The 27,083-nt window shown below is 46.4% G+C and overlaps 1 protein-coding gene and 1 long non-coding RNA gene across 4 annotated transcripts in view; one reads left to right on the forward strand and one right to left on the reverse strand.

Moving 5' to 3' along the window:
• Nucleotides 1-27,083, forward strand: part of LOC101953695 (zinc finger and SCAN domain-containing protein 2-like) — a 222,750-nt gene that overhangs the window by 72,366 nt on the left and 123,301 nt on the right. The window lies entirely within an intron of this gene.
• Nucleotides 1,672-9,260, reverse strand: LOC135975038 (uncharacterized). The gene is made up of 2 exons (XR_010592090.1): nucleotides 2,428-9,260; nucleotides 1,672-2,396 (listed from the first exon to the last, which is right to left on the reverse strand). It is a non-coding gene; the product is annotated as an uncharacterized LOC135975038 (long non-coding RNA).

Raw genomic sequence — 27,083 nt, forward strand, 5'->3', positions numbered from 1 at the left:
GCGTCCCGGCCGCACTCATCAGGCTGAGCCGGCAGCACAGCCAGGGCTGGTCCCAGGGCCGGGAATCGCTCTGGCCCCTCGGCAGTGGCGCGATCAGCCAGGCCCGGGCTTGCCCCAGCCAGGCTCCTTCAGGACCCACTTGCCTGGAGGGGCCCAGCCAAGCCCCCCCCCCACCCCCCAACTGGCCGAGACTGGCCAGGCTTCTGCACCAGTTCCAGTCAGCTCAGTTCCAGGGAGACAGGTGGGGCCCCACAGGTGGTGGGAAGCAGAGACTGCCCGGAGCCGGAGGTGCAGTGGAGTCCGGCCAGGGGGCAGAGAGGAGCCTGCAGCTGGGGCCAGGGGGCGGAGAGGAGCCCTCGGCGGGCAGGCCAAGAGGAGCAAGTGGTGGGTGGGGGGAGCTAGTGGGGTCTCAGGGCACAGTGCAAGCGCAGCATGCCGGGGCCCCTTCTGAGCATGGGCCCGGCTCCATGGCGACACTGGAGCCATTGTAAACCCAGCACTGCCCCCCGCAGGGGATTACCAGGGTCCTGCCGCAGCTGCCTGGCTCTGACATACCCAGCGGGCCCTGCCTGGGCCTCGCACCCATCTGACGCAGCACCAGGGCCCCCGCTGGACGCCAGGCTGAGGGTGGATCCCTCTGGGGCAGCTCCTCCCAGGGTGCAAACCAGCATTGCCATCGGGGGGGGCATTGCTGATTTATACCGCTGAGTAGCTGGGCCCAATTCACCCTCACGTGGCCATTTCCACGCGTCCTTGTCACCGGGTGGGACAGGGTCTCCCGGATCCCTGCGCCAGGCCCCCGACGGGAGCGTCCTGGCCGCAGACGTGTCTGGCTCCGGCTCCACACTCAGGAACGTCTCTGCCCCGCTCTGCGCCGGTGGGCGGCTGCACCAGCCCCTCCCTCTCCTGGGGGCTGGAAACAGGCTACGTGCCGGCCTCAGCCTGCTCCTGGCCGGGTCCCCTCACTGGTTCTTGGGCCTTGGCCTATAACTGCTACAGTTCGTCCCCACGCCAGGCATTTACCCTCATTGGCTACAGAGCGATGGGAGCCCCTGGCAGCCGAGCTCCTCCGGCCTCCACTAGGACAGCTCTCCAGTCCCTGAGCGGCCCAGCAGCCCTTCCTGGGCTCATCGCTCGGCCCCAGGGGACCAGAACCGGCCTCAGCGTTCCAGTTCCGCACCGGATTCGCTGGCACAAAATGGGTGCAAAGCACTCACCCACCCCCCGCCACTGTGTAACTAGATGCATGACGCACCAGGCGGCGGTGATTTGGGTTGGGTTGGGGGGAAAAATCCAGCTGCGAGCAGCTGGTGCAGGCCTTACAGACCACAGACATCTTGGAGCATAAATATCTAAATCGTGTAGATTCTGGGAGGTGATTTCTGTGTTTTTTCAGGCATTTCCCCAATAGATAGAAGATTAGGAACATTTTTCCCATAGTGAAGTTGATGTGTATTGCATTGTTGACGTCACCAGGCATTACCATCACCCTAGGTGACTCAGGAGGGTGGAAAATCACAAGTGTCAATGAAGCCTTCCTGCACTAGGCCTGAACCAAACTCCTTCCATGTTTAAACTCTAATCGACCTCAAAAGCCAGGTGCAAGTGGAATGTGTAAGCAGCCTGCTATCAGTGGTAACCCCCCTTACCAGTACCAAGCGGAATAATGAGGCCTGCATACCACTGGCTGAAGAAAAGATAGTAAATCAAAGGAAGGGGACAAGATAGTAATTCAAGGAGACTTACTAACGAGTTGAATTTATAGCTGCCAACCTAATCTAACTGCTTAAATGTAATTGCTATTTGCCTAGTAATTGTTACCAGGGATGGGAGGGGTAGAGAGAGAGAGGGGAATGGGGGGGGGGAGAAAGGGAGGGGTAGTGGGGAGGGGGGATGAGGCTTGACTGCAAAATGTATAAAAGAAGAAAAGCTGTTTCTGTTAACGTGCTTGATTTGAGACGTGCCAGTCTCCTTGCACCGCTTTGAGATCTCAAATAAACTTTGCTTGCTTCTCCACCTGGTGTGTTCATTGACGCGAAGCACACCGGGCAACGAATCCACTGTTGCTGTCCTCGAGCACACCTGTGCTGGCAACAGTTTTGGCGCCCAACGTGGGGCTCGAGGCTGAAATTTAGCCTTGCCCGGATCCCTCCAGGAGGCCGACGGATTACGACGACGACCGACGCCCAGAGCGCTCACCGGTGACTTCATCGGGGGGCCTCGGCGAAGACGTGGTTTGCTCGACCCCGGAGGGCACAACGGTGCAACGCGCTCGAGTAGTGGAGAAGCAGCTGCGGGCGACGGTGGGGAACCGGTCCCGTGGATAGGGCAACGGTGCAGAACCGGACCCTTGGATAAGGTAGGAACAGTCCAGTGGGGACTTTATCTGTCTTGACCTGGGGACGCCCAGCGTCTACCTGTTTTGACCTGGGGACGCCCAGAGTCTCCCTAATATGGGGCAGGGGCAGAGTGTGGCAGGCAGGGCAAGGTGTACACCCTTGGAATGCATTCTGGTGAACTGGAAAGTGTTTGGATCGGATCCGTTGGTTAAAAGTAAACTGAAAAGATACTGTACAGTAGACTGGCCTCGATATCAGCTAGAGGACCAGGAAAGGTGGCCACCGGAGGGATCACTCAATTATAATACGATCCTTCAATTGCTTTTGTTTTGTCAGCGTATGGGTAAATGGAATGAACATATGTATGTACAGTTGTTTATGTTGTTAAGGGATAGGTCAGATCTGTTGCAAAGGTGTAATTTGACTCCGACAGGTTCGGTAGTAACTACTGTTAGTCCCCAGAACTCTCCCCCGGTTGTAATGGCAGAGTCGGTGTCCCCTTCGGCTCCAACACCCCCACCATATAAAGACAGGGTCCCTCAGGTCCCAGAGATTGCCCCCTCGGTGGGAGTCTATCCATTAATTACTGAGACTCGGATAGCCCGTCCTGGATCAGAACATCGCCCAGCCACTACAATGCAGGTTTACTCTCATGTGCCCTTTAATCCAGTGGACCTGGCAGCTTTTAAGGCACAGGCAGGGGAATTCTCTACGAATCCAAGCAAGTTTATCTCGGTCTTTGAAGGGTGTTTGGCTAGCTATAAGCCTGATTGGGATGACTGTAATGTCCTTATGCGGACCCTGCTGTCTGAGGTGGAGCGTAATCAGGTTGTGTCTAAAGCAAGGGAGGAGGCACAGAAGAGACATGAACGAAATCCAGTTCACGTCCCTGCTGTTGCAGTTCAGGTCCCGACAGCAGACCCTCAGTGGAATCCCAACGTGCCGGCAGATCTCACCCGTCTCACTGTATACAAGGAGCTCCTATTACATGGTCTCCGACACTCAGCTGTCCGACATAACAATTGGGCTAAGCCTTATGAGCTAGTACAGGAGCCAAAAGAGAGTCCAGTTGCTTTTCTGCAGCGTATTCGGGATACCATCAGGCAAACTACTAATGCAGACCCTGATGAACTGGAAACTGAGGCAATTATAAAGGGTATCTTTACCAGCCGTGCTGCCCCTGATATTAAGAGGAAACTGCAGAAAAAGGAGGATTTGATGGGCATGACAATGGCACAGATTTTGGAAACTGCAAACAGGGCTTACAGCCTGAGGGAGGGAGAAAAGGAAAGGAGGCAAGCGAAACTTATGGTTGCAGCAGTACAGGCTGGTGGCAGGGGAAGATTTCAGGAAGGTGGAAGGGGCCGGGGAATGAGAGGACGTGGACGTGGGCGCCCTGGCACACAGGAAAGGCATCTGGGTCGCAACCAGTGTGCCAGATGCCGAAAGGAGGGACATTGGAAAAATGAGTGCCCCGAAAGGGGAGGTACCCCTATGATGGCAGCGGAGGACCAAGAATAGGGGTGTCAGGGGAGACGGACTATCCTGCCCCCGGAACCCCGAGTAAAAATGCGGGTGGGAGATTCAGACATAGACTTTTTAATAGACTCTGGAGCTGCACGAACTGCTGTAAACCAACCCCTGCAGCTGCCTGTGGCAGATTCTCTCACTGTGGTGGGAGCCACAGGGAAAGGAACCAAGTGCCCAGTATATGCTCCAGCGGAATGTGCTTTGGGAAACAGAACTCTATCTCACAAACTGGTTTATCTCCCCGATTGTCCAACGCCTCTATTAGGACGGGACCTGCTTTGTCGCTTAGGTGCCACCCTGCATTTCACTCAAGATGAAATAACCCTCACCTTACCCCCAGAGAATGCCTGGATAATGTCTCTTGCAACTGAGCCCTCAGCCATGCAAGCCCCAGAATGGAGCCAGTGGGAAAAGCAGGTTTTTCCTTTGGTATGGGCATCAGGGATCCCAGGGAAGGCAACCCGTCAGACCCCTGTTCATATTCAGCTTCTCCCAGGAAAAAGCCCAGTGCGAATCAAACAGTATCCAATTAAGAGGGAAGCCAGAGAGGGACTGCAAGAGACTATAGATCGGTTCCTAGAGTGCGGTGTACTACGAGAATGCCAGTCAGCTTGGAACACCCCCATTCTGCCCGTGCGAAAGCCCAATGGCACATACCGGCTAGTTCAAGACCTGAGGGCAGTTAATGAGCGGGTTAAAACTCTGCACCCCCTTGTTCCAAACCCATATACACTGTTGGCCTCTATAGGGGGGCAGTACACCCATTTTTCTGTCCTGGATTTGAAGGATGCTTTCTTCACGATTCCGGTTGACACCCAGTCTCAGGAGATTTTCTCCTTCGAGTGGGAGGACAACAGAAGGGTTAAAAAGCAGCTTTGTTGGACAGTGCTGGCCCAGGGATTTAAAAATTCCCCCACTCTGTTCGGCCAGGCTTTGGCCAGAGACTTGGAGGAGTGGGACAACGAAGACAGGGTCCTCCTCCTGCAATATGTGGATGACTTGTTGATTGCTGCTGTGGGTCTAATCCCTTGCCTTAAAGCCACTGTGAGCCTCCTGAACTTTGTTGGACTCAGAGGATACAGGGTAGCTAAAAGCAAGGCTCAGATTGCTCTCTCAGAAGTACGGTATTTAGGATTTTACATCAGGCAGGGGGAACGTCAGCTTTCAAGTGAAAGAAAGGAAGCTATCTGTCAAATTCCTATTCCAAGCAATCGTAAACAACTCAGGGCGTTTCTGGGGATGGCAGGCTTCTGCAGAATATGGATCCCAGAGTTTGGATTGTGGGCTAAACCCTTGTATGAATGTGTTAAGGGAGCGGATCATGACCCCTTTCACTGGTCCCCAGAAGCGGACAGGGCATTTAAAATCTTAAAAAGGAAACTGATGGAAGCCCCAGCCCTGGGTCTGCCGGACCTAGCTAAGCCATTCCAACTGTATGTGCATGAACGGAGAGGGGTGGCTCTGGGAGTGCTTACTCAGTTACTAGGCACCTGGAAACGTCCCGTGGCATATTTCTCTAAACAACTGGATCAAGTTGCAAAGGGGTGGCCGGCATGCTTGCGGGCAGTCGCAGCAACTGCACTAGTGCTTGGGGAAGCTGAAAAATTGACACTGGGAGGAGCTGTGCAAGTGTATACTCCCCACATGGTTCAAGCCCTGCTGGATACTAAGGGTGGTCTCTGGCTTACACAGGCTCGGGTTGCTCGGTATCAGGCAAAACTTGTAGAAAATCCTGAAGTTACCCTACAGACCTGTCCCTCCCTTAACCCAGCCACCCTGTTACCGGAGACAGAGGAGCAGGAACATGACTGTCTGGAAATCATAGATGTCCAATACTCCAGCCGCCCAGACTTAAAAGATCAACCCCTCCCTAATGCTGATTCTGAGTGGTATACTGACGGCAGTAGCACAGTTGTAAATGGACAAAGGAGGGCAGGCTATGCTATTGTATCGCTCCATGAAACTGTGGAAGCAGAGAGTTTACCTGCTGGGACATCAGCCCAGCTGGCTGAATTGGTAGCCTTAACCCGTGCACTTGAACTGTCAAAAGGAAAAAGAGTTAACATTTTTACTGATTCCAGATATGCCTTTGGAGTACTACACGCTCATGCCGGTCTGTGGAAGCAAAGAGGAATGCTGACAGCCCAAGGTTCTCCAGTCAAACATGGGCCTCAAATTCTCCGGCTCTTAGAAGCAGTACAGCTCCCCTCAGAGGTAGCAGTGATACACTGCAAGGCTCATCAAAGAGAAGATCAAGATGTGGCTAAGGGTAATGCCAGGGCGGACAGAGAGGCCAAGCGAGCTGCTACCCTGGAACCACAGGAAGCTGAAGATGCCCATATGCATGCCCTCATCCCATCAGTGGGGGAGCTCCCGACCCCTCAGTACTCTCACGAAGAAAGGAACCTAGCCAACACACTTGGGCTCCAGGAAAAGGAGGGATGGCTCCACTCCACGGAAGGAAAAATCCTCCTACCAAGGAATCTACTACGGCCAGTACTACAAAAACTACATCAGTCTACCCACGCAGGCAGGGAGGCTCTTTCCCAGCTTATGAATAAATATTTTCTAACCTCTGGACTTAGACCTCTGGCCTCCCAGGTGCAGGCTGAATGTCTAGTCTGCCAAAAGAACAACCCTCGACCAGGAGTGTCAGTGCCACCAGCCACTCTGGAGCCTACCCCAGGCCCAGGACTAGTTTGGCAAATAGACTTTACTGAGTTCCCCCGGACCCAAGGATTCAGATACCTTCTCGTCTTAGTGGATCGATTCAGCGGATGGCCTGAAGCCTTCCCATGTCGTAACAACACTGCCAAAACGGTGGCTCTTAAGTTTGTTAAGGAGATCATTCCTCGCTTCGGACTCCCCCAGTGGATGGAATCTGACAACGGAACACACTTCACATCTCAAGTTGTTCAGAAAATATCAAATGCCCTGCAAATCCCCTGGAAGCTCCACACTCCATGGCGACCGCAGGCCAGTGGAGTAGTGGAACGCACAAATCAGACACTTAAGCGGCACCTCTCAAAGGTCTGCCAAGAGGCTTCCCTTAAGTGGCCTGATGCTCTACCCCTTGTTTTGCTCCGTATTCGTGCTCTCCCAAAGGGCAGGGTAGGACTCAGTCCCTTCGAGATTATGTTTGGAAGGGCATGGCCTATGAATGGTACACCGGTTCTGGCAGGGGAGTGGGAGGTAGGTTATGGTTTCTTATCTCAGTACATGTGCTCTCTGTCTGCTGTTCTTTGTTCTCTCCACAGGTACACCAAAGATTTGCAGCCTCTCCCACTGGATGCCCCGATCCACTCCTTGCAGCCAGGTGACTCCGTACTCGTTCGGACCTGGAAGGACGAGCCTCTCCAAGAGAAGTGGAAGGGACCCCACACCGTCCTGCTGGTCTCCCATACAGCAGCAAAGGTCGAGGGACACAAGAACTGGATCCATCACTCTCGTCTAAAAGCAGTGCCTGCTCCTGAACGGTGGACCGTCCAGCCTGCAAAGAAGACTGCCAGCGACGACCTGGGACTTAAACTGTTGTTCAAAAGACAATAAGGCCTGCTGGGGATGCCCTGTGATCTCTTTGGACAGTCACAGCGCACTCCCCGCGAGAACTCTGAGCGTTGGCTGTGTTTATTTTCACAGGGTCGGCCTAACCTGGTGGCCTGGTCCCTTTTGCTTTCAGTCTGTCTGCTATTGGTAATTGTTATTTTGTGGGTATTTGGGGAATTGTAATTATTAGGCCCTAGGGTCACCTGCCCAGCATGGAAACAGGTCCAGGGTCTGCCACAGTGGTACTCTTTGCCATAGGGACACTCCTCTCGTTAGCTTCCATTTCCCCCCAACCACATGCGGGATGGAAAGGAATCCCTACTAACTTGGAAACAAACACATATGAGTCCTTGAAGGTTTGCTTTGCCCAAGAGTTCAACCTCTCTAACTGCTGGGTATGCTCCCAAATCCCGCACCACGCAGCAGGATTACCCTGGAGGGTGGTCCCCCAAAATTGGTCAGATATCTGCTGGGGATGGTTCAGTAGGGGAAGAAATACCTCGGGTACCCCCTTGTCACAAAACTGTACCATTGAATACCAGTATGCATTAAGGGACAACCCCTGGCCACCCCAGGCAGCATAAATCTTTGTATGCCACCTCAGAGCCCATTAAGGAAGGAGACAGGTTGGGTATAATCCTCCTCCCATCCTATGGGGTGGAACGGCTAACCCAATTTTATCATAGGCTCTCTGTGTTTCTCACCACATTCGCCAATGAAACCTTGGCCATAGAGAAGAGCCTTAACTCAGAGCTATACCAGCTCCGGTTGCTGTCCCTGCAAAACAGACAGGCCTTAGATTATGTTTTAGCCTCCCAGGGCGGGGTGTGTGCCCTTATTGGGAGTGAATGTTGTACCTATGTCCCAGAAAACTCACAGGACATTAACAAACACGTCCTGTCAGCCGAACAGGCTTTTGAGCAGTGGAAGGCCCAGGAAAGGGAACCCACAGGTTTCGATTCCCTTTGGAGTTGGTTGCCCAACCTAGGAGGACTGGGAAATGGCCTTGTGCGTCTCCTCCTCACAGGTGTGGTACTGTGCTTGGTCACCCTCCTCTTGATTGCTTGTTTTAAGATGCTCCTCCGTAAGCTCTGTGCCCCCCGTTCCCCAGAAATCCCAGCATACCCTCTCATTGAAGACCCCAGCTTCATAGCACTTAATCATATCTTGTCCACAGAATATGAGAAAACTCAGCCAAAAGCTTGTTGAGTATTCTCAAAGGAGGGAGTTGTTGACGTCACCAGGCATTACCATCACCCTAGGTGACTCAGGAGGGTGGAAAATCACAAGTGTCAATGAAGCCTTCCTGCACTAGGCCTGAACCAAACTCCTTCCATGTTTAAACTCTAATCGACCTCAAAAGCCAGGTGCAAGTGGAATGTGTAAGCAGCCTGCTATCAGTGGTAACCCCCCTTACCAGTACCAAGCGGAATAATGAGGCCTGCATACCACTGGCTGAAGAAAAGATAGTAAATCAAAGGAAGGGGACAAGATAGTAATTCAAGGAGACTTACTAACGAGTTGAATTTATAGCTGCCAACCTAATCTAACTGCTTAAATGTAATTGCTATTTGCCTAGTAATTGTTACCAGGGATGGGAGGGGTAGAGAGAGAGAGGGGAATGGGGGGGGGGAGAAAGGGAGGGGTAGTGGGGAGGGGGGATGAGGCTTGACTGCAAAATGTATAAAAGAAGAAAAGCTGTTTCTGTTAACGTGCTTGATTTGAGACGTGCCAGTCTCCTTGCACCGCTTTGAGATCTCAAATAAACTTTGCTTGCTTCTCCACCTGGTGTGTTCATTGACGCGAAGCACACCGGGCAACGAATCCACTGTTGCTGTCCTCGAGCACACCTGTGCTGGCAACAGCATGTTTTGTGAAAACAGAAAAAAGAACAAACTCATGACAGAGAAATGTAATCCATTACACATGAAGGATAAAGCCTATGGGCCTGGTTTTTCTTTTTGTTTGGTTCTTTTTGTTTTGTTTTGTTCTTTTTTAGTTACCCCGTTATAAAACCATGGACTCGTTTAGAGTAATATCAGATTTATACAGTAGAAGTGATACTAGAATCAGGCTTTCTGAAATTATTAAATAACTGGAGGGGTTCACATAAACTTTGATCATCTTTTTAAAGGGAAAACATTACCCACTTGCCAGCACACAGCTATACAGGGAGACTTACAAGTAAAAGAGAGCCATCTGCAGACGATTGTCCTGGTTCATGGGAGTCATCAAGATTCCAAACCACCATTAATGGCCCACACTTTGCATAATTACACTAGGCCCTCAGAGTTATAGTTCATGTTTCTAGTTTCAGATACATGAGTGGTACATTTATACAACTAGGATGACCACACTCAGTAGATTATAAGCTTTGTAATGATACCTTACAAGAGACCTTTTGCATGAAGCATATTCCAGTTACATTATATTTAACTCATTAGCATATTTTCATAAAATCCTATAGAGTGCAACATCACACAATGGATTTGGCCTGATGTGAGGGGTTCTCTCCAGATGCTGTTTTTAAACCGGTCTCAGAAAATAGCTCACGAACAAGAGAAGCGGCTCATCAAACCTGAGAGTGACAAATGGTGAACACTTGGGTTTCTGGAATGGCAAAGAACCCTGACCATGGCCTTGGGTGCCATGAGGGTTCTCTAAGAGACGGGAAGCATCACCAAGTTAAGGGCTCCAGAGAAACTGGCCAATATTTTCAAACTTGAGGATGCCTGAATTTCAGCCCCTAAACCCACTTTTAAGCAACTAACTAAAAGTGACCTGATTTCCATAGGTGCTGAGCACTCAAAACTCCTAGAGAAATCAACAGGAGCTGTGGGTACTCAGCTCCTCTTCAAATCAGGCCACTTATAAGTTATTTAGGTGCCTAATTTAAGGCATCTAATTTTCAAAATGTAACCAAAACCTATTTCATGCCATTACAGGATGAGTTTTGCTAATAGCAGATATCACTGACTAAACATCCAACACCAACGGTGAATCAATGGGCATGATGTCATAAAAGGATGACCTATCCCCTCTGGCTTGGGTAACAAATGAAGTAGCTGCCCATTGGTTCTCAGACAACCAATCAGAAAGTAGGTTTTCTCTGTCTGCACTGAGGTTATAAAAGGCTGCAGGCTCAGACAGGGTCAGCATACTACTGTGGTGATTTCAAGAGGTGGCTTAGCCAAGCCACACTTTGTCAGGCCAGTCATAACCAGGCCAGACCAGGAAGAAATCAAAGAAGGCAAAATAAGAGAGAGAAAACCAAGCGAACAGAGCCAGGAACAGAAGGAAAGAGAGTCAGGCAAGCCAAGCAAAGAAAGACACAGGCAAGTGGAGCCAAGCAAGGAAACATCCACTGAAGCCAAGCAAGTCAAGAAAAAAGCTAGGCAGGCCAATTCCTGAGGAAAGACTCAGGTAAACCAAGCAGAGAAAACAAAAGAAAGCCAAGAAAGTCAAGCCAAGTGTTGCTGGAACACTAGAAGTCTGCAACATGGCTGAGACTGAGACTGAGTCTGAGTCTGAGTCTGAGTCGGAGCACTCTGGGGAGACCTCAACCGCAAAAGACCCTAAGGCCAAAATCACCCGTTCTTCCCGGGCTGGGCTGCAGTTCTCGGTCAGTCGCATAGACAGATTGCTCCGCAAAGGACAATTTGCAGACCGTATTGGAGCTGGAGCCCCAGGATATATGGCCGCTGTGCTTCAATAAGTGACTCGTGAGATTGTGGATATTGCTGGGGAAGTCGCTGCACGCAGCAAGAAGCGTCGGATTTCCCCACGGCACTTGCAGCTGGCCATTCACAGCGACTCAGAGCTGAAGAAACTGCTGGCAGGTGTCACCATCTCTCAGGGCGGAGTCCTGCACTTAAATCAGCCTGTGGTTTTACCTTCCAAGAAGAGGAATGGCAGGAGAGCCATCAAGAGAAGGATTGCCCCTGCTCCTGTCCCTTTTAAGTGAGAACAGAGCAAAGGGGAGACTGCCACCCCAGATTTGGGAGAAATGACATTGACTTGATTGCAAGGCTCTTTTCAAATGCATCAGTATGGTCTAATAAAAGCAGTTAAAATGCCTGGTCTTCTTTTGTGAATTAATTTCCTCTTTTACTATCCTACAATTTTAAGGGATCATTCAATTGGTCAGGTAGCTGCATTGATAATATGGTATAAAAGGCTAGAAAGATAGAACTCAATCATTTCATTAAGAAATTTACATCAGAAATTGTCTAAATGGTGTCAAGTATCAGAGGGGAAGCCGTGTTAGTCTGGATCTGTAAAAAGCGACAAAGAGTCCTGTGGCACCTTATAGACCAACAGACGTATTGGAGCATAAATGTCTAAATCGTGTAGCTTCTGGGAGGTGATTTCTGTGTTTTTTTCAGGCATTTCCCCAATAGATTGAAGATGAGGAACATTTTTCCCATGGTGAAGTTGATGTGTATTGCATGTTTTGTGCAAACAGAAAAAAGAAGAAACTCATGACAGAGAAATGTAATCCATTACACATGAAGGATAAAGCCTAAGGGCCTGGTTTTTCTTTTTGTTTGGTTCTTTTTGTTTTGTTTTGTTCTTTTTTAGTTACCCCGTTATAAAACCATGGACTCGTTTAGAGTAATATCAGATTTATAGAGTAGAAGTGATACTAGAATCAGGCTTTCTGAAATTATTAAATACCTGGAGGGGTTCACATAAACTTTGATCACCTTTTTAAAGGGAAAACATTACCCACTTGCCAGCACACAGCTATACAGGGAGACTTACAAGTAAAAGAGAGCCATCTGCAGACGATTGTCCTGGTTCATGGGAGTCATCAAGATTCCAAACCACCATTAATGGTCCACACTTTGCATAATTACACTAGGCCCTCAGAGTTATAGTTCATATTTCTAGTTTCAGATATATGAGTGGTACATTTATACAACTAGGATGACCACACTCAGTAGATTATAAGCTTTGTAATGATACCTTACAAGAGACCTTTTGCATGAAGCATATTCCAGTTACATTATATTTAACTCATTAGCATATTTTCATAAAATCCTATAGAGTGCAACATCACACAATGGATTTGGCCTGATGTGAGGGGTTCTCTCCAGATGCTGTTTTTAAACCGGTCTCAGAAAATAGCTCACGAACAAGAGAAGCGGCTAATCAAACCTGAGAGTGACAAATGGTGAACACTTGGGTTTCTGGAATGGCAAAGAACCCTGACCATGGCCTTGGGTGCCATGAGGGTTCTCTAAGAGACGGGAAGCATCACCAAGTTAAGGGCTCCAGAGAAACTGGCCAATATTTTCAAACTTGAGGATGCCTGAATTTCAGCCCCTAAACCCACTTTTAAGCAACTAACTAAAAGTGACCTGATTTCCATAGGTGCTGAGCACTCAAAACTCCTAGTGAAATCAACAGGAGCTGTGGGTGCTCAGCTCCTCTTCAAATCAGGCCACTTATAAGTTATTTAGGTGCCTAATTTAAGGCATCTAATTTTCAAAATGTAACCAAAACCTATTTCATGCCGTTACAGGATGAGTTTTGCTAATAGCAGATATCACTGACTAAACATCCAACACCAACGGTGAATCAATGGGCATGATGTCATAAAAGGATGACCTATCCCCTCTGGCTTGGGTAACAAATGAAGTAGCTGCCCATTGGTTCTCAGACAACCAATCAGAAAGTAGGTTTTCTCTGTCTGCACTGAGGTTATAAAAGGCTGCAGGCTCAGACAGGGTCAGCATACTACTGTGGTGATTTCAAGAGGTGGCTTAGCCAAGCCACACTTTGTCAGGCCAGTCATAATCAGGCCAGACCAGGAAGAAATCAAAGAAGGCAAAATAAGAGAGAGAAAACCAAGTGAACAGAGCCAGGAACAGAAGGAAAGAGAGTCAGGCAAGCCAAGCAAAGAAAGACACAGGCAAGTGGAGCCAAGCAAGGAAACATCCACTGAAGCCAAGCAAGTCAAGAAAAAAGCTAGGCAGGCCAATTCCTGAGGAAAGACTCAGGTAAACCAAGCAGAGAAAACAAAAGAAAGCCAAGAAAGTCAAGCCAAGTGTTGCTGGAACACTAGAAGTCTGCAACATGGCTGAGACTGAGTCTGAGTCTGAGTCTGAGTCGGAGCACTCTGGGGAGACCTCAACCGCAAAAGACCCTAAGGCCAAAATCACCCGTTCTTCCCGGGCTGGGCTGCAGTTCTCGGTCAGTCGCATAGACAGATTGCTCCGCAAAGGACAATTTGCAGACCGTATTGGAGCTGGAGCCCCAGGATATATGGCCGCGGTGCTTCAATAAGTGACTCGTGAGATTGTGGATATTGCTGGCGAAGTCGCTGCACGCAGCAAGAAGCGTCGGATTTCCCCACGGCACTTGCAGCTGGCCATTCACAGCGACTCAGAACTCAAGAAACTGCTGGCAGGTGTCACCATCTCTCAGGGCGGAGTCCTGCACTTAAATCAGCCTGTGGTTTTACCTTCCAAGAAGAGGAATGGCAGGAGAGCCATCAAGAGAAGGATTGCCCCTGCTCCTGTCCCTTTTAAGTGAGAACAGAGCAAAGGGGAGACTGCCACCCCAGATTTGGGAGAAATGACATTGACTTGATTGCAAGGCTCTTTTCAAATGCATCAGTATGGTCTAATAAAAGCAGTTAAAATGCCTGGTCTTCTTTTGTGAATTAATTTCCTCTTTTTCTATCCTACAATTTTAAGGGATCATTCAGTTGGTCAGGTAGCTGCATTGATAATATGGTATAAAAGCCTAGAAAGATAGAACTCAATCATTTCATTAAGAAATTTACATCAGAAATTGTCTAAATGGGGTCAAGTATCAGAGGGGTAGCCGTGTTAGTCTGGATCTGTAAAAAGCGACAAAGAGTCCTGTGGCACCTTATAGACCAACAGACGTATTGGAGCATAAATGTCTAAATTGTGTAGATTCTGGGAGGTGATTTCTGTGTTTTTTTCAGGCATTTCCCCAATAGATTGAAGATGAGGAACATTTTTCCCATGGTGAAGTTGATGTGTATTGCATGTTTTGTGCAAACAGAAAAAAGAAGAAACTCATGACAGAGAAATGTAATCCATTACACATGAAGGATAAAGCCTATGGGCCTGGTTTTTCTTTTTGTTTGGTTCTTTTTGTTTTGTTTTGTTCTTTTTTAGTTACCCCGTTATAAAACCATGGACTCGTTTAGAGTAATATCAGATTTATAGAGTAGAAGTGATACTAGAATCAGGCTTTCTGAAATTATTAAATACCTGGAGGGGTTCACATAAACTTTGATCACCTTTTTAAAGGGAAAACATTACCCACTTGCCAGCACACAGCTATACAGGGAGACTTACAAGTAAAAGAGAGCCATCTGCAGACGATTGTCCTGGTTCATGGGAGTCATCAAGATTCCAAACCACCGTTAATGGCCCACACTTTGCATAATTTCACTAGGCCCTCAGAGTTATAGTTCATATTTCTAGTTTCAGATACATGAGTGGTACATTTATACAACTAGGATGACCACACTCAGTAGATTATAAGCTTTGTAATGATACCTTACAAGAGACCTTTTGCATGAAGCATATTCCAGTTCCATTATATTTAACTCATTAGCATATTTTCATAAAATCCTATAGAGTGCAACATCACACAATGGATTTGGCCTGATGTGAGGGGTTCTCTCCAGATGCTGTTTTTAAACCGGTCTCAGAAAATAGCTCACGAACAAGAGAAGCGGCTAATCAAACCTGAGAGTGACAAATGGTGAACACTTGGGTTTCTGGAATGGCAAAGAACCCTTACCATGGCCTTGGGTGCCATGAGGGTTCTCTAAGAGATGGGAAGCATCACCAAGTTAAGGGCTCCAGAGAAACTGGCCAATATTTTCAAACTTGAGGATGCCTGAATTTCAGCCCCTAAACCCACTTTTAAGCAACTAACTAAAAGTGACCTGATTTCCATAGGTGCTGAGCACTCAAAACTCCTAGTGAAATCAACAGGAGCTGTGGGTGCTCAGCTCCTCTTCAAATCAGGCCACTTATAAGTTATTTAGGTGCCTAATTTAAGGCATCTAATTTTCAAAATGTAACCAAAACCTATTTCATGCCGTTACAGGATGCGTTTTGCTAATAGCAGATATCACTGACTAAACATCCAACACCAACGGTGAATCAATGGGCATGATGTCATAAAAGGATGACCTATCCCCTCTGGCTTGGGTAACAAATGAAGGAGCTGCCCATTGGTTCTCAGACAACCAATCAGAAAGTAGGTTTTCTCTGTCTGCACTGAGGTTATAAAAGGCTGCAGGCTCAGACAGGGTCAGCATACTACTGTGGTGATTTCAAGAGGTGGCTTAGCCAAGCCACACTTTGTCAGGCCAGTCATAATCAGGCCAGACCAGGAAGAAATCAAAGAAGGCAAAATAAGAGAGAGAAAACCAAGTGAACAGAGCCAGGAACAGAAGGAAAGAGAGTCAGGCAAGCCAAGCAAAGAAAGACACAGGCAAGTGGAGCCAAGCAAGGAAACATCCACTGAAGCCAAGCAAGTCAAGAAAAAAGCTAGGCAGGCCAATTCCTGAGGAAAGACTCAGGTAAACCAAGCAGAGAAAACAAAAGAAAGCCAAGAAAGTCAAGCCAAGTGTTGCTGGAACACTAGAAGTCTGCAACATGGCTGAGACTGAGTCTGAGTCTGAGTCTGAGTCGGAGCACTCTGGGGAGACCTCAACCGCAAAAGACCCTAAGGCCAAAATCACCCGTTCTTCCCGGGCTGGGCTGCAGTTCTCGGTCAGTCGCATAGACAGATTGCTCCGCAAAGGACAATTTGCAGACCGTATTGGAGCTGGAGCCCCAGGATATATGGCCGCTGTGCTTCAATAAGTGACTCATGAGATTGTGGATATTGCTGGGGAAGTCGCTGCACGCAGCAAGAAGCGTCGGATTTCCCCACGGCACTTGCAGCTGGCCATTCACAGCGACTCAGAGCTCAAGAAACTGCTGGCAGGTGTCACCATCTTTCAGGGCGGAGTCCTGCACTTAAATCAGCCTGTGGTTTTACCTTCCAAGAAGAGGAATGGCAGGAGAGCCATCAAGAGAAGGATTGCCCCTGCTCCTGTCCCTTTTAAGTGAGAACAGAGCAAAGGGGAGACTGCCACCCCAGATTTGGGAGAAATGACATTGACTTGATTGCAAGGCTCTTTTCAAATGCATCAGTATGGTCTAATAAAAGCAGTTAAAATGCCTGGTCTGCTTTTGTGAATTAATTTCCTCTTTTACTATCCTACAATTTTAAGGGATCATTCAATTGGTCAGGTAGCTGCATTGATAATATGGTATAAAAGCCTAGAAAGATAGAACTCAATCATTTCATTAAGAAATTTACATCAGAAATTGTCTAAATGGGGTCAAGTATCAGAGGGGTAGCCGTGTTAGTCTGGATCTGTAAAAAGCGACAAAGAGTCCTGTGGCACCTTATAGACCAACAGACGTATTGGAGCATAAATGTCTAAATTGTGTAGCTTCTGGGAGGTGATTTCTGTGTTTTTTTCAGGCATTTCCCCAATAGATTGAAGATGAGGAACATTTTTCCCATGGTGAAGTTGATGTGTATTGCATGTTTTGTGCAAACAGAAAAAAGAACAAACTCATGACAGAGAAATGTAACCCATTACACATGAAGGATAAAGCCTATGGGCCTGGTTTTTCTTTTTGTTTGGTTCTTTTTGTTTTGTTTTGTTCTTTTTTAGTTACCCCGTTATAAAACCATGGACTCGTTTAGAGTAATATCAGATTTATAGAGTAGAAGTGATACTAGAATCAGGCTTTCTGAAATTATTAAATACCTGGAGGGGTTCACATAAACTTTGATCACCTTTTTAAAGGGAAAACATTACCCACTTGCCAGCACACAGCTATACAGGGAGACTTACAAGTAAAAGAGAGCCATCTGCAGACGATTGTCCTGGTTCATGGGAGTCATCAAGATTCCAAACCACCATTAATGGCCCACACTTTGCATAATTACACTAGGCCCTCAGAGTTATAGTTCATATTTCTAGTTTCAGATACATGAGTGGTACATTTATACAACTAGGATGACCACACTCAGTAGATTATAAGTTTTGTAATGATACCTTACAAGAGACCTTTTGCATGAAGCATATTCCAGTTACATTATATTTAACTCATTAGCATATTTTCATAAAATCCTATAGAGTGCAACATCACACAATGGATTTGGCCTGATGTGAGGGGTTCTCTCCAGATGCTGTTTTTAAACCGGTCTCAGAAAATAGCTCACGAACAAGAGAAGCGGCTAATCAAACCTGAGAGTGACAAATGGTGAACACTTGGGTTTCTGGAATGGCAAAGAACCCTGACCATGGCCTTGGGTGCCATGAGGGTTCTCTAAGAGACGGGAAGCATCACCAAGTTAAGGGCTCCAGAGAAACTGGCCAATATTTTCAAACTTGAGGATGCCTGAATTTCAGCCCCTAAACCCACTTTTAAGCAACTAACTAAAAGTGACCTGATTTCCATAGGTGCTGAGCACTCAAAACTCCTAGAGAAATCAACAGGAGCTGTGGGTGCTCAGCTCCTCTTCAAATCAGGCCACTTATAAGTTATTTAGGTGCCTAATTTAAGGCATCTAATTTTCAAAATGTAACCAAAACCTATTTCATGCCGTTACAGGATGAGTTTTGCTAATAGCAGATATCACTGACTAAACATCCAACACCAACGGTGAATCAATGGGCATGATGTCATAAAAGGATGACCTATCCCCTCTGGCTTGGGTAACAAATGAAGTAGCTGCCCATTGGTTCTCAGACAACCAATCAGAAAGTAGGTTTTCTCTGTCTGCACTGAGGTTATAAAAGGCTGCAGGCTCAGACAGGGTCAGCATACTACTGTGGTGATTTCAAGAGGTGGCTTAGCCAAGCCACACTTTGTCAGGCCAGTCATAATCAGGCCAGACCAGGAAGAAATCAAAGAAGGCAAAATAAGAGAGAGAAAACCAAGTGAACAGAGCCAGGAACAGAAGGAAAGAGAGTCAGGCAAGCCAAGCAAAGAAAGACACAGGCAAGTGGAGCCAAGCAAGGAAACATCCACTGAAGCCAAGCAAGTGAAGAAAAAAGCTAGGCAGGCCAATTCCTGAGGAAAGACTCAGGTAAACCAAGCAGAGAAAACAAAAGAAAGCCAAGAAAGTCAAGCCAAGTGTTGCTGGAACACTAGAAGTCTGCAACATGGCTGAGACTGAGTCTGAGTCTGAGTCTGAGTCGGAGCACTCTGGGGAGACCTCAACCGCAAAAGACCCTAAGGCCAAAATCACCCGTTCTTCCCGGGCTGGGCTGCAGTTCTCGGTCAGTCGCATAGACAGATTGCTCCGCAAAGGACAATTTGCAGACCGTATTGGAGCTGGAGTCCCAGGATATATGGCCGCGGTGCTTCAATAAGTGACTCATGAGATTGTGGATATTGCTGGCGAAGTCGCTGCACGCAGCAAGAAGCGTCGGATTTCCCCACGGCACTTGCAGCTGGCCATTCACAGCGACTCAGAGCTCAAGAAACTGCTGGCAGGTGTCACCATCTCTCAGGGCGGAGTCCTGCACTTAAATCAGCCTGTGGTTTTACCTTCCAAGAAGAGGAATGGCAGGAGAGCCATCAAGAGAAGGATTGCCCCTGCTCCTGTCCCTTTTAAGTGAGAACAGAGCAAAGGGGAGACTGCCACCCCAGATTTGGGAGAAATGACATTGACTTGATTGCAAGGCTCTTTTCAAATGCATCAGTATGGTCTAATAAAAGCAGTTAAAATGCCTGGTCTTCTTTTGTGAATTAATTTCCTCTTTTTCTATCCTACAATTTTAAGGGATCATTCAGTTGGTCAGGTAGCTGCATTGATAATATGGTATAAAAGCCTAGAAAGATAGAACTCAATCATTTCATTAAGAAATTTACATCAGAAATTGTCTAAATGGGGTCAAGTATCAGAGGGGTAGCCGTGTTAGTCTGGATCTGTAAAAAGCGACAAAGAGTCCTGTGGCACCTTATAGACCAACAGACGTATTGGAGCATAAATGTCTAAATTGTGTAGATTCTGGGAGGTGATTTCTGTGTTTTTTTCAGGCATTTCCCCAATAGATTGAAGATGAGGAACATTTTTCCCATGGTGAAGTTGATGTGTATTGCATGTTTTGTGCAAACAGAAAAAAGAAGAAACTCATGACAGAGAAATGTAATCCATTACACATGAAGGATAAAGCCTATGGGCCTGGTTTTTCTTTTTGTTTGGTTCTTTTTGTTTTGTTTTGTTCTTTTTTAGTTACCCCGTTATAAAACCATGGACTCGTTTAGAGTAATATCAGATTTATAGAGTAGAAGTGATACTAGAATCAGGCTTTCTGAAATTATTAAATACCTGGAGGGGTTCACATAAACTTTGATCACCTTTTTAAAGGGAAAACATTACCCACTTGCCAGCACACAGCTATACAGGGAGACTTACAAGTAAAAGAGAGCCATCTGCAGACGATTGTCCTGGTTCATGGGAGTCATCAAGATTCCAAACCACCGTTAATGGCCCACACTTTGCATAATTTCACTAGGCCCTCAGAGTTATAGTTCATATTTCTAGTTTCAGATACATGAGTGGTACATTTATACAACTAGGATGACCACACTCAGTAGATTATAAGCTTTGTAATGATACCTTACAAGAGACCTTTTGCATGAAGCATATTCCAGTTCCATTATATTTAACTCATTAGCATATTTTCATAAAATCCTATAGAGTGCAACATCACACAATGGATTTGGCCTGATGTGAGGGGTTCTCTCCAGATGCTGTTTTTAAACCGGTCTCAGAAAATAGCTCACGAACAAGAGAAGCGGCTAATCAAACCTGAGAGTGACAAATGGTGAACACTTGGGTTTCTGGAATGGCAAAGAACCCTTACCATGGCCTTGGGTGCCATGAGGGTTCTCTAAGAGATGGGAAGCATCACCAAGTTAAGGGCTCCAGAGAAACTGGCCAATATTTTCAAACTTGAGGATGCCTGAATTTCAGCCCCTAAACCCACTTTTAAGCAACTAACTAAAAGTGACCTGATTTCCATAGGTGCTGAGCACTCAAAACTCCTAGTGAAATCAACAGGAGCTGTGGGTGCTCAGCTCCTCTTCAAATCAGGCCACTTATAAGTTATTTAGGTGCCTAATTTAAGGCATCTAATTTTCAAAATGTAACCAAAACCTATTTCATGCCGTTACAGGATGCGTTTTGCTAATAGCAGATATCACTGACTAAACATCCAACACCAACGGTGAATCAATGGGCATGATGTCATAAAAGGATGACCTATCCCCTCTGGCTTGGGTAACAAATGAAGGAGCTGCCCATTGGTTCTCAGACAACCAATCAGAAAGTAGGTTTTCTCTGTCTGCACTGAGGTTATAAAAGGCTGCAGGCTCAGACAGGGTCAGCATACTACTGTGGTGATTTCAAGAGGTGGCTTAGCCAAGCCACACTTTGTCAGGCCAGTCATAATCAGGCCAGACCAGGAAGAAATCAAAGAAGGCAAAATAAGAGAGAGAAAACCAAGTGAACAGAGCCAGGAACAGAAGGAAAGAGAGTCAGGCAAGCCAAGCAAAGAAAGACACAGGCAAGTGGAGCCAAGCAAGGAAACATCCACTGAAGCCAAGCAAGTCAAGAAAAAAGCTAGGCAGGCCAATTCCTGAGGAAAGACTCAGGTAAACCAAGCAGAGAAAACAAAAGAAAGCCAAGAAAGTCAAGCCAAGTGTTGCTGGAACACTAGAAGTCTGCAACATGGCTGAGACTGAGTCTGAGTCTGAGTCTGAGTCGGAGCACTCTGGGGAGACCTCAACCGCAAAAGACCCTAAGGCCAAAATCACCCGTTCTTCCCGGGCTGGGCTGCAGTTCTCGGTCAGTCGCATAGACAGATTGCTCCGCAAAGGACAATTTGCAGACCGTATTGGAGCTGGAGCCCCAGGATATATGGCCGCTGTGCTTCAATAAGTGACTCATGAGATTGTGGATATTGCTGGGGAAGTCGCTGCACGCAGCAAGAAGCGTCGGATTTCCCCACGGCACTTGCAGCTGGCCATTCACAGCGACTCAGAGCTCAAGAAACTGCTGGCAGGTGTCACCATCTTTCAGGGCGGAGTCCTGCACTTAAATCAGCCTGTGGTTTTACCTTCCAAGAAGAGGAATGGCAGGAGAGCCATCAAGAGAAGGATTGCCCCTGCTCCTGTCCCTTTTAAGTGAGAACAGAGCAAAGGGGAGACTGCCACCCCAGATTTGGGAGAAATGACATTGACTTGATTGCAAGGCTCTTTTCAAATGCATCAGTATGGTCTAATAAAAGCAGTTAAAATGCCTGGTCTGCTTTTGTGAATTAATTTCCTCTTTTACTATCCTACAATTTTAAGGGATCATTCAATTGGTCAGGTAGCTGCATTGATAATATGGTATAAAAGCCTAGAAAGATAGAACTCAATCATTTCATTAAGAAATTTACATCAGAAATTGTCTAAATGGGGTCAAGTATCAGAGGGGTAGCCGTGTTAGTCTGGATCTGTAAAAAGCGACAAAGAGTCCTGTGGCACCTTATAGACCAACAGACGTATTGGAGCATAAATGTCTAAATTGTGTAGCTTCTGGGAGGTGATTTCTGTGTTTTTTTCAGGCATTTCCCCAATAGATTGAAGATGAGGAACATTTTTCCCATGGTGAAGTTGATGTGTATTGCATGTTTTGTGCAAACAGAAAAAAGAACAAACTCATGACAGAGAAATGTAACCCATTACACATGAAGGATAAAGCCTATGGGCCTGGTTTTTCTTTTTGTTTGGTTCTTTTTGTTTTGTTTTGTTCTTTTTTAGTTACCCCGTTATAAAACCATGGACTCGTTTAGAGTAATATCAGATTTATAGAGTAGAAGTGATACTAGAATCAGGCTTTCTGAAATTATTAAATACCTGGAGGGGTTCACATAAACTTTGATCACCTTTTTAAAGGGAAAACATTACCCACTTGCCAGCACACAGCTATACAGGGAGACTTACAAGTAAAAGAGAGCCATCTGCAGACGATTGTCCTGGTTCATGGGAGTCATCAAGATTCCAAACCACCATTAATGGCCCACACTTTGCATAATTACACTAGGCCCTCAGAGTTATAGTTCATATTTCTAGTTTCAGATACATGAGTGGTACATTTATACAACTAGGATGACCACACTCAGTAGATTATAAGTTTTGTAATGATACCTTACAAGAGACCTTTTGCATGAAGCATATTCCAGTTACATTATATTTAACTCATTAGCATATTTTCATAAAATCCTATAGAGTGCAACATCACACAATGGATTTGGCCTGATGTGAGGGGTTCTCTCCAGATGCTGTTTTTAAACCGGTCTCAGAAAATAGCTCACGAACAAGAGAAGCGGCTAATCAAACCTGAGAGTGACAAATGGTGAACACTTGGGTTTCTGGAATGGCAAAGAACCCTGACCATGGCCTTGGGTGCCATGAGGGTTCTCTAAGAGACGGGAAGCATCACCAAGTTAAGGGCTCCAGAGAAACTGGCCAATATTTTCAAACTTGAGGATGCCTGAATTTCAGCCCCTAAACCCACTTTTAAGCAACTAACTAAAAGTGACCTGATTTCCATAGGTGCTGAGCACTCAAAACTCCTAGAGAAATCAACAGGAGCTGTGGGTGCTCAGCTCCTCTTCAAATCAGGCCACTTATAAGTTATTTAGGTGCCTAATTTAAGGCATCTAATTTTCAAAATGTAACCAAAACCTATTTCATGCCGTTACAGGATGAGTTTTGCTAATAGCAGATATCACTGACTAAACATCCAACACCAACGGTGAATCAATGGGCATGATGTCATAAAAGGATGACCTATCCCCTCTGGCTTGGGTAACAAATGAAGTAGCTGCCCATTGGTTCTCAGACAACCAATCAGAAAGTAGGTTTTCTCTGTCTGCACTGAGGTTATAAAAGGCTGCAGGCTCAGACAGGGTCAGCATACTACTGTGGTGATTTCAAGAGGTGGCTTAGCCAAGCCACACTTTGTCAGGCCAGTCATAATCAGGCCAGACCAGGAAGAAATCAAAGAAGGCAAAATAAGAGAGAGAAAACCAAGTGAACAGAGCCAGGAACAGAAGGAAAGAGAGTCAGGCAAGCCAAGCAAAGAAAGACACAGGCAAGTGGAGCCAAGCAAGGAAACATCCACTGAAGCCAAGCAAGTGAAGAAAAAAGCTAGGCAGGCCAATTCCTGAGGAAAGACTCAGGTAAACCAAGCAGAGAAAACAAAAGAAAGCCAAGAAAGTCAAGCCAAGTGTTGCTGGAACACTAGAAGTCTGCAACATGGCTGAGACTGAGTCTGAGTCTGAGTCTGAGTCGGAGCACTCTGGGGAGACCTCAACCGCAAAAGACCCTAAGGCCAAAATCACCCGTTCTTCCCGGGCTGGGCTGCAGTTCTCGGTCAGTCGCATAGACAGATTGCTCCGCAAAGGACAATTTGCAGACCGTATTGGAGCTGGAGTCCCAGGATATATGGCCGCGGTGCTTCAATAAGTGACTCATGAGATTGTGGATATTGCTGGCGAAGTCGCTGCACGCAGCAAGAAGCGTCGGATTTCCCCACGGCACTTGCAGCTGGCCATTCACAGCGACTCAGAGCTCAAGAAACTGCTGGCAGGTGTCACCATCTCTCAGGGCGGAGTCCTGCACTTAAATCAGCCTGTGGTTTTACCTTCCAAGAAGAGGAATGGCAGGAGAGCCATCAAGAGAAGGATTGCCCCTGCTCCTGTCCCTTTTAAGTGAGAACAGAGCAAAGGGGAGACTGCCACCCCAGATTTGGGAGAAATGACATTGACTTGATTGCAAGGCTCTTTTCAAATGCTTCAGTATGGTCTAATAAAAGCAGTTAAAATGCCTGGTCTTCTTTTGTGAATTAATTTCCTCTTTTTCTATCCTACAATTTTAAGGGATCATTCAGTTGGTCAGGTAGCTGCATTGATAATATGGTATAAAAGCCTAGAAAGATAGAACTCAATCATTTCATTAAGAAATTTACATCAGAAATTGTCTAAATGGGGTCAAGTATCAGAGGGGTAGCCGTGTTAGTCTGGATCTGTAAAAAGCGACAAAGAGTCCTGTGGCACCTTATAGACCAACAGACGTATTGGAGCATAAATGTCTAAATTGTGTAGATTCTGGGAGGTGATTTCTGTGTTTTTTTCAGGCATTTCCCCAATAGATTGAAGATGAGGAACATTTTTCCCATGGTGAAGTTGATGTGTATTGCATGTTTTGTGCAAACAGAAAAAAGAAGAAACTCATGACAGAGAAATGTAATCCATTACACATGAAGGATAAAGCCTATGGGCCTGGTTTTTCTTTTTGTTTGGTTCTTTTTGTTTTGTTTTGTTCTTTTTTAGTTACCCCGTTATAAAACCATGGACTCGTTTAGAGTAATATCAGATTTATAGAGTAGAAGTGATACTAGAATCAGGCTTTCTGAAATTATTAAATACCTGGAGGGGTTCACATAAACTTTGATCACCTTTTTAAAGGGAAAACATTACCCACTTGCCAGCACACAGCTATACAGGGAGACTTACAAGTAAAAGAGAGCCATCTGCAGACGATTGTCCTGGTTCATGGGAGTCATCAAGATTCCAAACCACCGTTAATGGCCCACACTTTGCATAATTTCACTAGGCCCTCAGAGTTATAGTTCATATTTCTAGTTTCAGATACATGAGTGGTACATTTATACAACTAGGATGACCACACTCAGTAGATTATAAGCTTTGTAATGATACCTTACAAGAGACCTTTTGCATGAAGCATATTCCAGTTCCATTATATTTAACTCATTAGCATATTTTCATAAAATCCTATAGAGTGCAACATCACACAATGGATTTGGCCTGATGTGAGGGGTTCTCTCCAGATGCTGTTTTTAAACCGGTCTCAGAAAATAGCTCACGAACAAGAGAAGCGGCTAATCAAACCTGAGAGTGACAAATGGTGAACACTTGGGTTTCTGGAATGGCAAAGAACCCTTACCATGGCCTTGGGTGCCATGAGGGTTCTCTAAGAGATGGGAAGCATCACCAAGTTAAGGGCTCCAGAGAAACTGGCCAATATTTTCAAACTTGAGGATGCCTGAATTTCAGCCCCTAAACCCACTTTTAAGCAACTAACTAAAAGTGACCTGATTTCCATAGGTGCTGAGCACTCAAAACTCCTAGTGAAATCAACAGGAGCTGTGGGTGCTCAGCTCCTCTTCAAATCAGGCCACTTATAAGTTATTTAGGTGCCTAATTTAAGGCATCTAATTTTCAAAATGTAACCAAAACCTATTTCATGCCGTTACAGGATGCGTTTTGCTAATAGCAGATATCACTGACTAAACATCCAACACCAACGGTGAATCAATGGGCATGATGTCATAAAAGGATGACCTATCCCCTCTGGCTTGGGTAACAAATGAAGGAGCTGCCCATTGGTTCTCAGACAACCAATCAGAAAGTAGGTTTTCTCTGTCTGCACTGAGGTTATAAAAGGCTGCAGGCTCAGACAGGGTCAGCATACTACTGTGGTGATTTCAAGAGGTGGCTTAGCCAAGCCACACTTTGTCAGGCCAGTCATAATCAGGCCAGACCAGGAAGAAATCAAAGAAGGCAAAATAAGAGAGAGAAAACCAAGTGAACAGAGCCAGGAACAGAAGGAAAGAGAGTCAGGCAAGCCAAGCAAAGAAAGACACAGGCAAGTGGAGCCAAGCAAGGAAACATCCACTGAAGCCAAGCAAGTCAAGAAAAAAGCTAGGCAGGCCAATTCCTGAGGAAAGACTCAGGTAAACCAAGCAGAGAAAACAAAAGAAAGCCAAGAAAGTCAAGCCAAGTGTTGCTGGAACACTAGAAGTCTGCAACATGGCTGAGACTGAGTCTGAGTCTGAGTCTGAGTCGGAGCACTCTGGGGAGACCTCAACCGCAAAAGACCCTAAGGCCAAAATCACCCGTTCTTCCCGGGCTGGGCTGCAGTTCTCGGTCAGTCGCATAGACAGATTGCTCCGCAAAGGACAATTTGCAGACCGTATTGGAGCTGGAGCCCCAGGATATATGGCCGCTGTGCTTCAATAAGTGACTCATGAGATTGTGGATATTGCTGGGGAAGTCGCTGCACGCAGCAAGAAGCGTCGGATTTCCCCACGGCACTTGCAGCTGGCCATTCACAGCGACTCAGAGCTCAAGAAACTGCTGGCAGGTGTCACCATCTTTCAGGGCGGAGTCCTGCACTTAAATCAGCCTGTGGTTTTACCTTCCAAGAAGAGGAATGGCAGGAGAGCCATCAAGAGAAGGATTGCCCCTGCTCCTGTCCCTTTTAAGTGAGAACAGAGCAAAGGGGAGACTGCCACCCCAGATTTGGGAGAAATGACATTGACTTGATTGCAAGGCTCTTTTCAAATGCATCAGTATGGTCTAATAAAAGCAGTTAAAATGCCTGGTCTGCTTTTGTGAATTAATTTCCTCTTTTACTATCCTACAATTTTAAGGGATCATTCAATTGGTCAGGTAGCTGCATTGATAATATGGTATAAAAGCCTAGAAAGATAGAACTCAATCATTTCATTAAGAAA

The sequence above is a fragment of the Chrysemys picta genome, chromosome 12 (genome assembly GCF_011386835.1).
Source record: "Chrysemys picta bellii isolate R12L10 chromosome 12, ASM1138683v2, whole genome shotgun sequence".
Lineage (NCBI taxonomy): Eukaryota > Metazoa > Chordata > Testudines > Emydidae > Chrysemys > Chrysemys picta.